The sequence below is a fragment of the Tenrec ecaudatus genome, chromosome 17 (assembly GCF_050624435.1).
Source record: "Tenrec ecaudatus isolate mTenEca1 chromosome 17, mTenEca1.hap1, whole genome shotgun sequence".
Classification (NCBI taxonomy): Eukaryota; Metazoa; Chordata; class Mammalia; order Afrosoricida; family Tenrecidae; genus Tenrec; species Tenrec ecaudatus.
Genome location: NC_134546.1, coordinates 81,830,379 through 81,848,893, shown reverse-complemented (window position 1 = coordinate 81,848,893; position 18,515 = coordinate 81,830,379). Strand labels below are relative to the sequence as shown.

The following is an 18,515-nucleotide window of genomic DNA, read 5'->3' as shown; positions in this document are numbered from 1 at the left end:
ACCCAAGGCGTGCACAAAATGCTAAATAGTTATGTTTACAAAAGTTATTTCCATGTCATCAAATGCCCAAAAGCTCAGGAGACATTCACTGGAATTTAAGTTCTAGTTTAAAAGAAGGAATGGGCCCTGCCCACTCACTGCGTTCTTCCCTCTGCCTTCCTTCCCCACTGCGGGACACCTCCTCGTACAGCCCGGGGCCCGGAGCCATGGCCTCGGGCAACACCCTCTACAGCGCCATGGACCGCCCGGAGATGCCGACCGAGATCGTGGAGCTGTGTGAGATCGAGGTGGAGACCATCCCGGTGGAGACCATCGAGACCACGGTGGTGGGCGAGGAGGACGAGGACTGGGGCGATCGCGGTGGCGGGAGTGGCCATGGGCACACCGGCTACCACCATCACTACCAGCAGCAGCAGTCCATGATCGCGCTACAGCTGCCGGTCACCGTGGACCTGAGCCAGGTGCACCACCACCAGGAGGCGATCCTGGTGCAGACACATGAGTTGGTGGTCGGCGTCGAGGAAGGCTTCGAGGGCCAAATCCCGATCCCAGTTCCAGCGCCGGCCAGCATTGGCGAAGAGGATGACGATGACTACATCGGCCGCAAGAGCAGCGGTAGTGACAGCTCTCGTGGGGCGGCGGCACCGGCAGGGGGGACGCGGGCAACAAGAAGTGGGAGCATGAGCAGGTGCAGATCAATCAAGACGCTGGAGGACCAGTTCTCTGTCACCCTATGGTTGTCAGATGAAAAAAAGGTCTTGACCATGAGACTGGCTGGGGAGCAGATCATTGGGGAGAACTCCCCTCCTGACTAATCAGAGTACATGATGGGAAAGATGCTCCCGCCCGGAGGGATCCCCGGCATCAACCTCTCGGACCCCAAACAGTTGGCAGGATTTGCCAGAATGAAGCCAAGAAAAATTCCAGAAGATGATGCTCTGAGAACAATAGCTTGCCCTCACAAAGGCTGCCCGAAGGTGCTCAGGGACAGCACAGCCAGGAGGAGGCACCTGCACACCCACGGCCCCGCGTCCACATCTGTGCCGAGTGCGGCAAGGCTTTTGTCAAGAGCTCAAAACCAAACGACACCAACTGCTTCGTACTGGAGACAAACCCTTTCAGTATAAGTTCGAAGGCTGTGGGAAGAGGTTTCCCTGGACTTCAATTTGCGCACAGACATGCAGATCCAAGCGGGAGACAGGCCCTAGGTGAACAAGAAGTTTGCTGAGTCGACTAACCTGAAATCTCACACCTTAATACACGCTAAGGCCAAAAACAACCAGTGAGAAACCGTGAGAAGGAAGCTCCTTCTCAGCCCCAGAAGCCTCTTCCAGAAGTGACTGGAAGACAACGCGCCTCTCCTTTGTAGATTGTTTCCAGGAAAGATTTTAAAAAATGAATCCTACATACCTAAGGAACATGTTTTGATAAAGTAGTAAACATTTTAAAAACACAAACTTTATTAAGGTGACATTGTTAAGATACCCTATCTTGCTCTGTAATCTCGTTTAAAAAAAAAAGTGTTTTTGTAAAGTGTGCTCCCAGCAGGCGAACAGTTCATGAACTTCGCATCAAAAGACAATTCGTTATATGACAGTGCTAAAAACGGGACTTCTTTTCACATTTTTATAAATATGGATCTCACCTGTTGCTTACAATTTTTTAAATTTTGTATTCTCCAAGTGTGCATATTGTACACTTTTGGGGGATATGCTTAGTAATGCTGTGTGATTTTTCTGGAGGTTGATAACTTTGCTTGCAGTATATTTTCTGTAAAAGAATGGGCAGTTACATGCAAACTTCAAAAGTATTTTCCTGTACAAAAAACATTATATAGGTTTTGTTTGCTATCTTAATTTTGGTTGTATTCTTTTTTGTCAACACATTTTGTATAATTGAATCATGTAGTATCAAATATTAGATGTGATTTAATGGTGTTAATTTAAACCCATTTTAGTTACCTTTTTTTCCTCTCCAAAAAATACTGCCAGATGCTGACATTGCGTGTGCTCCCTTTGCTTGTTGTTTTATAGAATGTGGTGCTCGGTTGTAGAGTATACTGTACTTTGACTATCAGATGTGTACACCATGTCACAGGGAGGGCGACAATTAAACGGTGGTCCTACAGGCAGGAATGGCAGAACGAGCTCTGTAAGCAATCTTGTTGTATTTTGTTGTCCAGAATAATCCTAATTCTTGAGCCTCCCAGAAATTGGAAGCTAAATAAAGCAAGTCAAGTTTTCCTTAAAAAAAAAAGGAATGGGTTTCTTTTATTTAATAAAAACTAATAAAATAAAGGTGATGCAAAACCAAGGTGATGCAAAAATCACTGAGCAATTGCTGCCCCTTGTTGATTTATAACATTCTTCTGGAGGTGAGCTGTAGGACATTTTCTAAGATCCATACAGCATGTCATATGGCAGAGTATTTTCCCAAACTGGGGCTCTGTTTTGTGGACATCACACAATGATTAGGTGTTAGTGACTATTTTCCTGGCAAGGGGAGTGTAAATCATGTAGTCCTCTAGAATGAGGAGTCAGCTGGAAGATCAGAGGGTCCAGCCAGTTCATGGAATCAATGGTAGTTGAATGAGTTTTAGGTTGCTTGCAAGGGCTATAATCAATTGAATTGAAGTAAAATTCCAGGAGAAACTTCTAGCATAAACAGACCATAGATTAAAGCTTAATACAGAGTACTGAGATGGTATGAATAAACACCACTTTAGTGTTTGGTAGTTTAAGTTCAAGTTATTGAGTGTAGATATAACAATGGTTGTGAGAGGACACTTACCACTACTTCAATACTTTCTTTTAAAAAATCATTGTACTGGGGTTCGTACAACTCTTATCACAATCCATATGTACATCCCCTGTATCAAGCACATTAGTACAGTTGTTGCCATCATCATTATCAACACATTTCTTTCTACTTGAGTCCTTGGTTACCAATACTTTCTATCAGACCAGTAAATACTCTGACACCAATGTTAGATAATGATACTGCCAGAAAACTGTAACCCAATACTGAAAATGGATATACACTAAAATTTCTTTAAAATATTTAGAACAGATTCAGACAACATATTAAAATGATTATATACCATGATGAATTGAAATTTGTCCCAGAGCCCATTTTACATGAGAAAATTAGCACTGTAATAAGCCCTTTGACAGAAAAGAGGGTCAACTGTCTAAGTAGGCACAGAAACAAAATAGGAACATTTAAAAATCAAAGGCATTGGGCCTCTACTCAAGTCCTCCCTCAGTGCAAGCTAATAACCTGGCATTCTGTGATTCTCATCTTCCCAGCAGAATTGCTTGAGTCAAAAAGGGTGTATAAGAGGAAGAATTTGCACACCCCCTTTAATAGTGAGAGCTTGCAACCCTAAAATATTTGGGTCCATGTGTCTTGGAGTCTCGTGAGCTAACATCTTAAGCTCACAAGACACACTGCAAGTAGGAACTCTATCTTCCCCCACAAGCTGGAAAGACATCAGTTTCAGGGGCACCCTGTGTGTCCAGTGCCAGGAACTCCTACTCACAGCACACTGGGCTCTTCACTTCTGAAGACCTAAGTCCTCGAAGAGTTACTCCTGATAACAACAGCAGACCAAGCTCTCTCTGATGCTGGCCTGGAAATTAATACCTTTGAGTTCAACCCCAGGGACTTACAGAGGCAAACACATTGTTCCTCCCTGAGCCTGTCTTACATGTCTACTGGCTGAGACTATTTATCATAATATAGGTCCCCCTGCTCAGGTTCCAGGGTCTCTTACCTTTAGGACACACAAAACATCCAAGCACGGATGATCCACTGTCTTTCCACACAGCACAGCCTGATCTGAGATCGATCCACCCCAATTTCAGCACCTTGAATTATCTGCCTCACCTGGGTCCTGAGAGTGAGCTGGGAAATAAAGCAGTTAAATCACAATCACCTGTAATTACTTCAGCATGATTAGTAAATCAACATAATGTAGCCATCCTTGGTTTAGTCCAGCTGAAGGCAGATTAGACGCTAGGTAGATTGCTCTAAATTGCTGTAGGGAGGCATTCTTAGCTAATTCTTGGGAGCCCCAGGAACATCTTTGCTCACACATGCACATGCACACGCGTGCACACACACAGAGATGCACACAGGCAAATATTCATTTAAAGGGTAGCAAGTAAGAACTTAACCTAAAGAGAATGGGGAACCTCAAGGAAAATAAGAGACAATGGGATGATATTTAACATCAAATGAGGGCACACTTACAGCCCACAGCCTGCCATTGTGTTCTCTGTATTTGCTCCATTAGAAAATGTAATACTTGATGACACTTTTTCTGTTAATCTCAATTATCAGACCAGATTTGTTCATTAGTAAATTACCTCTTTGGCTAACTTCACTCTTCATTGATCAACCATGATCATCCTTTACGTTTTAAATATGTTTTCTCTCCAGGTTTTAACTGCTTAAAACTTCACGATTTTAATTTATGCATACTCAGAGGGCACTATAACATTGTGGCAGAGCATAATGACCAATGAAAACCAATTGACTATATGGGGTCTTAAAGGCTTGAAGATAAACAAGTGGCAATCTAGCTCAGAAGCTACAAAGCCCACTTGGAAGAAGTACACTAGCTTGTGTGATCACGAGTTGTCGAAGGGATGAGGTAGCAGGCATCAAAGAACAAAACATTCTGTCATTGTGAATGAGGGGGAGTGCAGAGTGGGGACCCAAATCCCATCTGTAGGCAACTTATGATACCCTTATAGAAGGGTCAAGGGGAGGCGACAAGCCAGTCAGGGTGCAGTGTAGCAACAATGAAACATATAACTTTCCTCTAGTTCCGAATTCTCCCTCCCCCCCACCCCCCTGCGCCCAATGCACACTATCATAATCCCAATTCTACTTTACAAATCTGGCTAGATCAGAGGACGTACACTGGTAGAGACAGGAATTGGAAACACAGGGAATCCAGGGCGGATGATCCCTTCAGGACCAGTGGTGAAAGTGGTGATACTGGGAGAGGGGAGGGAGTGGGGATGGAAAGGGGGAACCAATTCCAGGGGTCTACATATAACCTCCTCCCTGGGGGATAGACAACAGAAAAGTGGGTGAACGGAAACGTTGGAAAGTATAAGATATGACAAAATAATAATTTTTAAATTATCAAGGGTTCATGAGGTAGGCGGGGAGGGAGGGGGAAAATGAGCTGATGCCAGGGGATGAAGTGGAGAGCATATGTTTTGAGAATGATGAGGGCAATGAATGTACAAATATACTTTGCACAATTGATGTATGTGTGGATTGTGATTAAAAGTTGTATGAGTCTCAATAAAATGATTTAAACAAACAAATATAAAGGTATTGGTTTATTATATCTTTTTAATATATTACTCATTTGAGGATATTTTAATGCAATGGATTCACAACGGATGGTAAGTGATTTTGTATTCATAGTTAATGGCAAAAAACCTGGTTGATAGTGTCTAGGGTTTATCTGATATTTTTACTGGGAAAATGAGTATGTTTATTTATAAGGTATAAAATAAGTAAGTAACGTATAAATCTTGTGGAGTTTTCTCCTTAAAAATGTAGCGAATTTCACATTTTCAGTAAAGCACACATTTTCATCTGTACAGTTTCCATGTTAGAACAAGACTTTCCAAATTAGAAATAAACTATTTTAGTTGTATCAAGATCATTGGCCTGTTCAAGAAAGTTTTGAGTCAATGCATACCAGTGCCCAGTTTGAAAATTTTGAAGAAGATTGATTTCTGGATAATATTTTCTCAAGCTTACATTTATTGGAATTAAGAAAATCTGTGGGTAACTTTTTATCCTCACATTCTTTGGCTACAAAATATGAGTATGTTTTTCCACATACAATGAGTACAATATTACAATGAGTGAAATAATATTCAACTGAGGAAAGCCCTTCGAGCATCCCTGTCAACAAGTTTAACCCTGTTAAACCACCACAATGACTCTCTTCAATGATACACTATCAAGTTTATGAAATTGAATGTCTCATTTATGAAAACATGTTTGCATATGTTCAATTTTAGATACTGTACCCGATCTCTTCACATGGCAGCAAATAATCATAGGTCTATCGTCCTACACTCTTGAGGTAGTTAATTTATTGTGCCAACCTGGCCGATAAACACATGTGGGATTAATTAAAGGGCAGAGAGATAAATCGCTTGGTGAGCCTCACCTTTCTTGCTTCTTGCTCTTTGATCATTAGACCAGTGTGCGGCTGCCTTGCTTGTTCTGTGCCTTAATTTGTATTCTACACTACCTGTGGGACACCTAACCCGTCGACTGTGTCGCTGTAATTTGAGGTATCTTCAAGACCTGCTCCGCCACACTATTGGAATGTACTTCTCTTGAGCTGTTGGACTCTGTCATCTGGCTGACTGTTGGTGTCCTACCTGCCTTGCTGTTTGCTGCCTGTGGCCAGATAGCCTGAATTACTCTACAGAGGATGAACTGGCGGCCCTCAGGATTAGAAGTACTGCCACTGTCTCACAGCTGTCTCATGGGAGTGAGTTGCACTGAGCCATTTGTACTGCTTTATAGATTAATTATTTCTTATGTTATCTCTCTCTCTGTGTGTGTATATATATATATATAATTATTAGCATTATGGTTTTGTTTCTCTGGAGAACCCTGTATAACATAATTGTTAATGCAAGTGTGTTCATATGCTCAAAAAATAAATGCTCACCTCAGCCCCATGACGCAAAGACCAAGGTATATTAAGTGCATACACTTCATTGGGGGAAATGTTTGTAAAAGAGAAAGTGCAGAGAAGACCATGGAGACTGGAAGATCACTCAGCTAAGACGCAAATCTTACCTTGAGAGAAGGAACAAAAAATAAGAGATAGGAAAAACTTTCTTAAATGTCAGTGTAACCCAGCGATGCCCAGTAAGTTGACTAGGTTACCTCAATACAAAATCACCCATTAGAGAATCACCTTCTTTCTCATAGACAAATGTTTGTGCTTTGTTCTTCTTGCACTTGGCTTGGGCTAGCCCTTAGAACTCTGTCTTATGTACAAACCTTGTGGTAGAATTCAGAAGCAATGTCTCCGCCTTGTATCATTATGCTCAGTGTGTTGGAGTGGAATGGCATTCTTAGATTTGCTTGTGCTGTTATATGTTTATATATGAAAACATGTTCATATTTTCTAGTAAGAAACATTGATATATAGGATGTCTTCTATTTATGATGAGATTGAAAGAAATGTTTTCTCATTAGTGATATTCTCATAGGCGATAATTTCACATTTTGTTTCCAAACAATATCCTGCTCTTGTTTGCTTAGGACTTTCATTATATTTCCTGAAGACTGGGTCACTCTTCTCTCTTTAGTTCTCTTCAAAGATAAATTTTCAGTTTGTTTTTGGAGTTAGTTATCTCAGCACATTAGATCCCCATTTGACATTTTCCTCAAATATTTTTCAGGGACAGTAATTGTATATATTCTTACCATGTTACTATTATTTCTTGCTACCCTCCACAGAGTCAAAGATGTTGACTACTGCTGTACATTCTTCTCTCGCATACGGATCCATCTCCTGTGTCCTTATCAGGATATTTTTTAGAGTTTGTCAGTACAATCTAATTTTTCTCATCTCATATACTGATAGCAGAATGAGTGGTTTAATCACATCAACTACTATGAGGAAGGCAGATGAAGCTGCTTATTTTCTTAAAGACTTACAGTCTAGAAAACCATAAGGATTTCTACTCTGTCTTTCAGGGACACTATGAGCTACAATTAACATAACAATAGGGGGTAATTGAGTTTGTTGGTTTGATTCTTTTTTTATTTAGTTTCATTTTCCTCCCCTTTATGTAAACACAACTCTGATGAAATCTAGGGGAGACTTGAGTAAGCCTTGGTGGTCTCTGGAATTCTCCCCTTCAGTAACAACTGGTGTGTCCAATGTGTGTCAGTTTCCAGGGGAGGGCTTTCAGTTGGTTGCACAAATTAATCTGATGGTGGCACAAAGACCTATGCTTCATGAGGAGCTGATTGGCCATCTCTAGAAGCAGAATGAACTGAAAGTGCGGGGGAGTCCCTGTGAGTCCAGGAGGCACAATCCTCCCTGCAGGGAGAGGGCAGTGCTGTTGAAGGAGGCACTCAGGATCCAGTGAGCACAGGAACCAATGTCTGATGTCAGTGCTCTTTGACTGTCAGGGTTGGTTTCCTGTTGTGGTTGTTTGTTTTTATTTTATTTTATTAGGGGCTCATACAACTCTTATCACAATCCATACATATACATACATCAATTGCTTAAAGCACATCCGTACATTCTTTGCCCTGATCAATTTCAAAGCATTTGCACTCCACTTAAGCCTTTGCATCAGGTCCTCTTTTTCTTTTTCCCCTCCCTCCCCGCTCCCCACTCCCTCATGAGCCCTTAATAAATTATAGATTGTTATTTGGTCATATCTTTCCCTATCCGGAGTCTCCCTTCGCTGCCTTCTCTGCCGTCCGTCTCCCAGGGAGGAGGTCACATGTGGATCCTTGTAATCAGTTCCCCCTTTCCAACCCATTCACCCTCTACTCTCCCAGCATCGCCCCTCATACCCCTAGTCCTGAAGACATCATCCATCCCGGACTCCCCGTGCCACCAGCTCCCACATGCACCAGTGCACAACCTCTGCCCCATCTAGTCCCGCAAGGTAGAATTCGGATCATGGTAGTTGGGGGGAGGAAGCATCCAGGATCTGGGGGAAAGCTGTATCCTTCATCGGTACTACATCACACCCTGACTGACCCATCTCTTCTCCTAAATCTCTCTGTGAGGGGATCTCTAGTGGTCGACAAATTGGCTTTGGGTCTCCACTCTGCACTTCCCCCTTCATTCACTATGGTAAGATTTTTTTTTGATGATACCTTGTCCCTGATCAATTTGGCACCTCATGATCGCACAGGCTGGTGTACTTCTTCCATGTGCACTTTATTGCTTCTCAGCTAGATGGCCGCTTGTTCACCTTCAAGCCTTTAAGATCCCAGACACTATCTCTTTTGATAGCCAGGCACCATCAGCTTTCTTTGACACATTTGCTTGTGCACCCGTTTGTCTTCGGCGATCGTATCATGGAGGTGTGCAGCCAATGATATGATTTTTTGTTCTTTGATGCCTAATAACTGACCCCTTCGGGACCACGTGATCACAAAGGCTGGTGTGTTCTTCCATGTGGGCTTTGTTGCTTCTGAGCTAGATAGTCGCTTGTTTATCTTCAAGCTTTTAAGGCCCCACACACTATCTCTTTTGATAGCCGAGCACCATCAGCTTTCTTCACCACATTTACTTGTTCAGCCGCTTTGGCTTCAGCAGTTGTGTCGGGAGGGTAGCATCGTAGAGTGCCAATTTAATAAAAGAAAGTATTCATGTATTGAGGGAGTGCTTAAGTAGAGGCCCAAGGTCCTTCTGCCACCTTAATACTAAACCTATAAATATAGACACATAGATCTATTTCCCCATCATCTTATACATATTTGCATGTACACGTCTTTGTCTAGACCTCCATAAATGCCCTTTGACTCCTAGCTCTTTCCTCCATCTCCCTTGACATTCCTCCTGCCCTACTACCATGCTCCATCCCCACCTGGGTTACAGCTATATCTCTTCTTTACGTAACCTTGCCCTTGATCATTCCCCACCAGGCCTGCCACTCCCCCCTCACTGCCATTTTGGGTTCCTGTTGTGGTTTTGAGATTCTTTTCCATCTCTTACTTTTCCCGGGGGATCTCTCTCTATTAATTTTTCTGTGTCCACACCTACTATGTATGGATTCAAAAGTTGCATTGAATAACAAGTAAATAGCTTCACTTTCAGGAAAACTAGTCCATTAACAGAATGAAACCTGTTTTTCTGGCATCACAGAGTGAGAGTTCTGATGAACCGTTGAGAAACCCCGTAGAATTGTCTATCAGACTCGAGTCAGATGAGGTGAAGGAGGGCCATAAATTCATGTGTTTGAACACTGACTTTTCAAACCAACACACAGATGCCTTCAGGAAAGACCTGTGATTTGATTTGATTCTGAAATAATAGACTCATGGCAAAGACTACAGTGCATTCTCTAATTCCAAAACTCTGAGTGTTGAAGTATAGACTACTGAGTGGGTAATGTATGGACAGTGACATATAAAAGCATAATCTTGTTCACGTCTTACCCTCTCCTTCCTGCAGAAGTGTGTCAAACCCAACAATGATCTGAACCCTTATTTGTCCTTTTCTATTTTCTTTCTTTCCTTCTTTTTTTTAAACTTGAGCAACTTAAGATCCATGCTTTATCATTTATATCTCCAAAGGAGCATGGCGACAATATCAATCACTCTGTTAAAGAGCATGTGTTAATTTCCATCCTGCAAGATGCAGAAACCAAGTCAGGAGAAAATCTGTGCAGATTTTCCAGGGGAAACACCTGTGTGCGAGAAAATCCAGAAGAGGCCAGGGGAGAGAGAAGGACTGTCAGTCTATGACACGAGCCAAAAGGGGTTTCAAAAAGTTCATGGAGAAATGTAATTAAATGATAATGGATTTTTTTCATTAACTTTTGGAAGACTACTTGTATGGTCTTGAGGTAAGGAGAGAGAGGGAGTATGTTGGGCAGAAATTGTATTAACTATTGTTCCGTTCAAAGGAAGTTCAGTATGGACATTGGATGTTCTAATTGAATGGGTTCTGTGATCCTTTGTGACCACTCTAGTTTTACAAAATGTAGGATGCATTCTCAGGCCTGACAGATTCTTGATAAAGTTTTATGAAGATAACCTGGTCTTATTTTTTTTTCTCTTAGCATACACATAAAATGGTTGGATTATATTTCTTCTATTGATTATATTGAATTGGATATTTCTCAATCCAGAGAGATTCACACGTGTGACGACTTTCAATCCTGTTTAAGACCCATGCCTCTATCCCCTTTTCCTGGGAATTTTATTACATGCACTAGAGACATTAAAGCTCCGTGTCATTTAACATTATGTATCTGTTGTACATTTTATCATGAATGTTGGAGTTTTACTAAGAACATACCAGAACTAATTTTATTTTTTTTCAATCTTCAGTCTTGGTTGGTCAAATCTATGTTTTCTACAGAAAGCGAACATATTTCTCTTAAGAAACAGTTTCTTAATTAGTAGTGTGATAGACACACCAATATTTAGCTGTTGAAATCTATTACGTGACTTATTTTGCTTAAGCATAAATATAAATGTAAGACAAGTGTATGAGTAGACAAAGTTGAAAATAATGAAGTAATTTTTATGAAAGTCACTGAAAGCATGTTTATCCTTTATTCTTTCTTACAACTCAGAAATGAGGTTGAAGCTTCTCTACCCAGGTTAAGAGGGTGATAGGACTGAGATTGGAAAATGCTTGCTTACTGTCAATCAAAACATTTTACACGTTCATTAAATTTTTTTAAATGAGTTTCTTCCTATATTTGTAGGTTACGACATAGCAATCCCTGTGGCTCAATGTTCAAGCTCATAGATGTTATTTGAAAAGTGAGCCATTAACACCCACCATCAGGTTCCTGTGAAAATGAAAACTGACAAGCTGCATCCACAAAGATTACAGTCTAGGGAGCCATATGGGTTCAGTTCTAGTCTGTAGTAAAGAGTGACCTTGAGTCAAAATGGTCAATCCATTAAAAAAATGTCACGGTATATATTAAAGTTAATGTTTCCTCAATTTTGAAAGTAAAATTCACTATGACATTTGGCAAGTAACTAATAAGGACAGTTATGAATTAATGTTGGCAGTGACTTAATTCACACATTATGCAGAATGGACTATAAGTCAAATATAAGCAATTCACAACTTAGATCTTGAGAGACTGACCTAGATATGCCTGCGGAGTTGGGTCCAGGAGCAAAGAAACGTCTCATTATCAAGTGTGATGCAGTCCGGATTCTTCCTAAATAATAGTAACTTCATGTCATTTTTTCTGGTGCTCAGTATTCTGAATTCTAGTCTTAGTCAACTGTTTATTGACTGAGTCAACAAATTAATGGCAAATTTGCTCATTATGATGCTACTTATGTATCACAAACACTTTTCACTTTGTTTTTAAAGCTTGACAGATTTTACTGAGACATCTGGCTTCAGGCATTACTTTCATTATGCTTTTGAAATAAATTAACTGATATTTATGTTTGCTTTATTCACTGCGGCACCTGCTTTACTCTATTAGAGTGCGATCATCTCTTTAGTCTTCTCACTCTTTGTTTGCAGATTTCAATGTGCTCTGCAGGGCATTTCGTCCCACGGTCTCCTCTAATATGAAAAAGGACTCTTTCATTCAGCACCCCATTTCCACAACCATGTGTCCTGTCACTTCAGTTGGACAAGCTACAGCAGTTTGTTAAAAAATGTTGATTGGTTGGGTGACTGAAAAAATACTCAGTTCAGTTTTTCAATATAAAATGAATCATGAAAATCTTCAAAAAATCTAGCAAATTAAATTTGAGATGTTACAATGCTACACAGGCTAAAAACTAACCACACAGAAATTTCATGATATAATGAGATCGATGTATTCAGATAAATAAGAATCTCATGTTATTATTTATTATTTCTGCACGATGGAAACATTTATTACTCTTGTTCTCAGAGCTGAGTCTTGTGAGGATTTATCCTAATCTGGCAAGAGTTAGAAAATGTTAATGTTCACTATATGTCTTTTTTTTCTCCTCAGAGGAGCAGATTCTTCCCTTTCTAAATTGTAATCCACAATTGTTATGCTGGGAATCTGGATGGTGATGAAGTGAGAGAATGGGAATTTTCTGTGTGATCGTCTAATTGAGCCTGAATATGTTATGGGACCTTCGTAGTGGGACTGTGAACTTCATGCCTGTGCTGTAGTTTATATCTTCACTGGTCGGTGTTCCTTTCCTTCTTGGCAGTATCCATAACCTTGACCTTTCACTGTTTATCCCTGTTGACTATTCCTATTCGCCCCGCCCCCTCAACATAGACATCATGGGTAAGATGTGTGGTGTGTGGTTGATTAGAGAAATATTTCACCCCCAGCTATGAAAAGGTAATACAAATGAACTTCCTCTGGTGCAAAATATTTCAAGTTGAGAATGGTCTTCCTCTCCAGGGCCAGAAACACGAGGACTTGTTTTGAATATTCACTGGAGAACCTGGGCAGGGTTCACAGTTAGAGCCCATAGAACATGGGGCTCCGCTAATGGCTGGCCCCAATGGTTTCTCATTCACGTAATCAGTACTCAGCCCCTAGAAATTTATCACATGTTAATTTACATATATATTTTTAAATACATGGTTTCAGTGTTTTCTGATCCAGGTAAGCAGATTACTGCTCTGCCTCTCTGAACGCACCTCTCTCTAGATTTTGGGTGGAATTTTGATACGTCAATCCATGTCAGTTCTCTGATGTGCGTATGTAGGGACTCCCATCATCTGTGCATCCGTGATTCACATTGCAGAAAAGGAGCTTATGGCTGACCCAGAGGAGGATGAGACAGGCCAAGAGAGACAGTGCAGGGGTCCACAGTGGAAATGGAGTTGCAGGGGTCCAGAGAGGAGCCAATGTGGGCACACAGGCACAGAGCTGTGGTAATCTCCATGCGAATAGATGTTATGGGGGATGAGTGCAAGTCTCATGGCCCAGCATCAAGCAAACCTGATTGACATTTTATCACCCCTTCTGCTTTGTACCCAGGTTCTTCCAGCTGAAACCTGGAAACCAGTCCCCTGGACTTTAAATGAAAACCATCCAAAGGTTAGTGGGTCTCATGAGCTCTTAGCTCTTGGATTGTTTTAGGACCACTCAGACAAAGCAGTATTTTCATTAAAATGTGTACTATACTCTTCAAATTTTGCCAATTTTGTAGTTATATATCCTGATATAATGGATTTTCTCCCTCTCTTTTTTTTCTTTCACGGTGCTGATATTATTTAATAAAAATTTTCACCTTTTGTTAATCCTGTTAATGTATCTTTATATATTGCAAACTAACTGAATTTATTTATGGAATAATATCAGACTTATGGTGATAAAGATAATTTCCTTTATATTTTAAAAGATGTTTTGTATGGTTTTTGAAGTGTACACACTTTTATATTATTCAATTGCTTGCTTTTCAATTTTTCTTCCATTGTGTTTTGTGGAACATTTTTATTATTTTATTCCCTGCCTTCTTTTAATCATTTTACTAGGGGTTCATACAACTCTGATCACAATCCATACATACATCAATTGTGTAAAGCACATTTGTATATTTATTGCCCTCATCATTCTCAAAACATTTGCTCTCCACTTAAGCCCCTGGAATCAGCTCCTCATTTTTTCCCTCCCTTCCCACTCTATCTCCCTCATGAACCCTTGATAATTTATACATTATTATTGTGTCACATCTTGCACTGTCTGAAGTCTCCCTTCACCCACTTTTCTGTTGACTGTCTCCCAGGAAGGAGGTCACATGTAGATCCTTGTAATCGGTTCCCCCTTTTCAATCCACCCTCCCTCCACCTTCCCAGTGTCGCCACTCACACCACTGGTCCTGAAGGGATCATCCATCCTGGATTCCCTGCGTTTCCAGTTCCTATCTGTACCAGTGTACATCCTCTGGTGTAGCCAGATTTGTAAAGTATAATTGGGATCATGATAGTGGAGCAGGAGGAAACATTTAGCAACTAGAGGAAACTTGTATGTTTCAGTATTGCTACATCACACCCTGACTGGCTTGTCTCCTCCTGGAGACTCTTCTGTAAGGGGATGTCCAGTGGCCTACAAACGGGTTTTGGGTCTCCATTCCGCACCCCACCCCCTTCATTCACTATGATAAGATTTTTTTGTTCTTGTGTACTGGTTTTTATGTGAGTAGTGGAAATAAGCATAATTTATGCCTGCTTAAATGATACTTTTGTTTAAATTCTTTTAAACGAGTATGAAAAGCTAAAATCATGGAAGATATAGGTGGCTATTTGTGAATACACGCTCATTACATTAAAAGTGAGAGAGAGGAGGATACAGTAAAATGAATAAGACTCTCCCAACCCCAGGAGTCAGTGAGAAATCACTTCACAGACCAGAGGAATAGCCCTGGTAGCAGTTACATAATTTCATGTTAACTCGATAAATAAGTGGAGGGGTGGAGTCTAGCCTGTCAATCAGCTCACAGCCTGAAGATGCTTACTTGTGGGTGTGGCCTTCTCATGAGGATTCTGGGGAGTTCCTCTCTCTTGGGAGGCGGGACACACCTTGTCTGTGCTTCACCTCCCTGTGGAGAGGCACATGCAGAAAGCTGGAGGAACCACGTGGAGACACACACCAGCACCGAGCGGCTTCCACTGACATTGGATCCACAAGACTTTCCAGCCACTGGCCTGTGCTCTTCCTGCACTCATCATCACTAAATACACTGTGAGTCAAGAGGAATGTATGGACTAGTATTGGACTTGTGGGCTTGATCTTGACTGGGCTTGGATGTTTTTTCAATGTACAATTGCTCTTTGATATAAAGCTCTCTCTTAAACTCTCTGGATTTGTTTTTCTAATCAACTTCCCCTAAAACAACCTCCTTGAATGTTCAATGTTAGTGTCTGAGAAGTTGATTTTGTCACCTCTCACCTATGAAGTGAGTGAAATTATAAGTGGATACATCTGTAACAGTCATGACCAGCTGTGAGCTCACTTGGTGAGATATTCCCACGGTTAGCCATAAGGATTCCAGAATGCCCTTGAGAAGAGAAGCTCAGCTATCACTATGTGTGATGCTCTATAGCAACGGTCTCAATGGGGTCAAAACCCCTTTGGGGTCGAACAACCCTTTCAGAGGGGTCATCTGATTCATAAAAGCAGCTAAATTAGAGTCATGAAGTATCAATGAAAAATAATTTCATGGTTGGGAGGTCACCGCAATATGAAGAAGTGTATTAAAGGGGAGTGGCATAAGGAAGGTTGAGAACTGCTGCTCTAGAGTTATCGAGGCTTCTTATTATTTATCACTGATTTAGACCAGGAATACATTTATGAATGTGAATTATATGCACATATGAGAGCTCTATAGAGTTGAAGGCTGAAGCCATTCCCCTGAGGAAGCATTAAGCAAAGATATAGCCACATAGGTTGCTCCCAAACCACTGACAACAAAGTGCACTCATGAAGGGGTGACTGTGGGGCTTCATTTTCCTATTGATAGTCGCCCTGGGTAAGATAAGACATGGGGCTGGAGAGAACACTGCGGCAGCTCCAGGGCCCTCACCTTCTGATTTACGTCCTCACAGGTGTTCAGGTGTGCATGCCCAAATGCAGTTAGTGCAGTCTGGGGCTGAGGTGAAAAAGCTGGGAGATTGGTGAAGGTGTCTTGTAGGATTTCTGGAAGCCCCTTCACCAGTGATGGAATGAACAGGGTTTGACAAGCACCCAGAAGAGGCTTTCAGTGGATGGACTGGATCAACACCCACACTGGGTAGTCAACATATGTCCAGGGATTCACACAGGGCTCTGTCTTCTCCTTGGATGGCCCCATCCGCACAGCTTATCTACGGATTACCAGCCTGAAGTCCAAGGACACTGCCACCTATGACTGTGTGAGACAGGCGCTGTGAAACCCACATCCTGAGAGAGTCAGGAAGCCTGGGGGGATGGCAGCTGTGCTCACTGAGGCAGGGACTCTGAATATTTAACGGAAACCTTTATTTACTTGTTTCACATTTTGAGATGAGAAATAAAGACAAAATACTTCCTGGAATTAGCATAAAGTTTCTGTGAAATGAAATCACCCCTCAAGAGAGGAGGATAAAAATACCATGGTGTGTAAGTTTTGTTCATCAATCTGTGTAAATAGTTCCGTTACAGCACTAAGAACTATGCAGACTCTGAAGGGATGATTCAACATCTGCAGAGACAATTACATGAACACAGGTTATCTGCAAATGGACAGGAAGAAAATGAAAGACAAGACCCTCTGTTACTCTGTGAGAAAATGAGAGGAAGTGAGTATGATCCCAGACACAAACTCCCTGCTGGGAGGGAGCTGGGAAGCAGGGGGCGCTCAGTACCCACAGATCACAGGACACACTCAGGAACAGGTGCAGAGGGACAGCTTCAGGGTTGGTCTCCTGTTGTGGTCTGGGGATGCTTCTCCATCTCGCTGTCTCCCTCAAGGGTTTTCTCTATTTTTATGACATAGGAATACAATGTTATGTATAAAAATATTTAAAATCAGACCTATTGCATGTAGGATGTATAATAATGGAATTGAAATCTCAGCAAAAGAAAATGGGGAGGAAGGACCAAATAAAAATATAATTTTATTTATTAGTGTTATATTGATATGCTAAACTTGGCAGCACTTGCATTGTTCAAGTAATACTTGATAATGGTTGCATTAATTGGATTTCCTTGAAGGCAGATATAATATTATCACAGTGAGTACTGTATTTCATGATGGGTTTATCAAAACCTTTCTGACAATGAGTGCTATTCTCTTGAATGTGCTGTTCCCCGCATAGTGAATCCTATGATTTTCTGATCAAATTGGCCCATACTGGTCAGTGCATTTATGCTCACTGATGCCTCGGATACCAATCAATACACATGCATACCATTTAATTTTTGACCACTTCAAATTTCTCTAAATTCGAAGTATGCAAATTACAAGTTCTAGTCCTTAGAAGACTTTTGCAGCTGTTTCTCTGTACCTTGAGTGATGCCCCATCAGCAAATGAAGATACTGACAGCTCCACTCCCAGAGGCTTTACCCAAATCACGTCATCATGGAAATCAAGATGATTTCAAGAATTCAGTCTCTCTTCAGTCACATTTTGAGTGCCCTCGAACCTGAGGGTCCCATTCTCTGGCAGTAGCTTCAACAATTTCCTTCTTCCTTTGCCTAGGCTTTCAGTATTCAACCATGCTGCAAAGTTATACATAAGGTTTTAGCATCTTCTTCCTCTGAAGTGGGGAGAGGGATCCTTCTGCATTGTCTGTTCTTAGTCTGGAAGCTTTGCTGACATCTGCTCACTTTGAGTGACCCTGTTGGCATTTGATATAAGAGTGACATATCTTCCAGCATGTCAGCAAAACACAAGCCACCACAGTATGATGAACTAACAGACAGGTGGTGAGAATATATCATTATTTCTTCAAAGTATATCAAACAAGTTCTGGCTAATATTTTAAATGCAATAAATAAATAACAGCATAATACAACCAAATAATGTAGTATTTCAATTCAACATGTTCAATGATAGACTTAACATTGAAATAGAAGATTCATAAGGACATCAAGAATCAAATAAGTAAACAAATAAATGGGTGTAGTAAACTAGAATCAGTGACCAACATATAACACACTCCACCAAGAACAAAACATATATGCTCCCATTAAGCCGAGATTTATTTCAGAAATAAAGTTAAGCATGAAATAGATGGAAAAAGGAACACAGATAGATAAATACAGATAGATGACAGATACAAGATATGGACAGTATATACAGAGAAAATAGATGATAA

At 41.0% G+C, this 18,515-nt stretch overlaps 1 pseudogene; it reads left to right on the top strand.

Annotated features, from left to right (window-relative positions):
* The first annotated feature begins 206 nt into the window (after positions 1–206).
* Positions 207–1,286, top strand: LOC142430543 (transcription factor YY2-like; annotated as a pseudogene).
* The last annotated feature ends 17,229 nt before the right edge of the window (positions 1,287–18,515 follow it).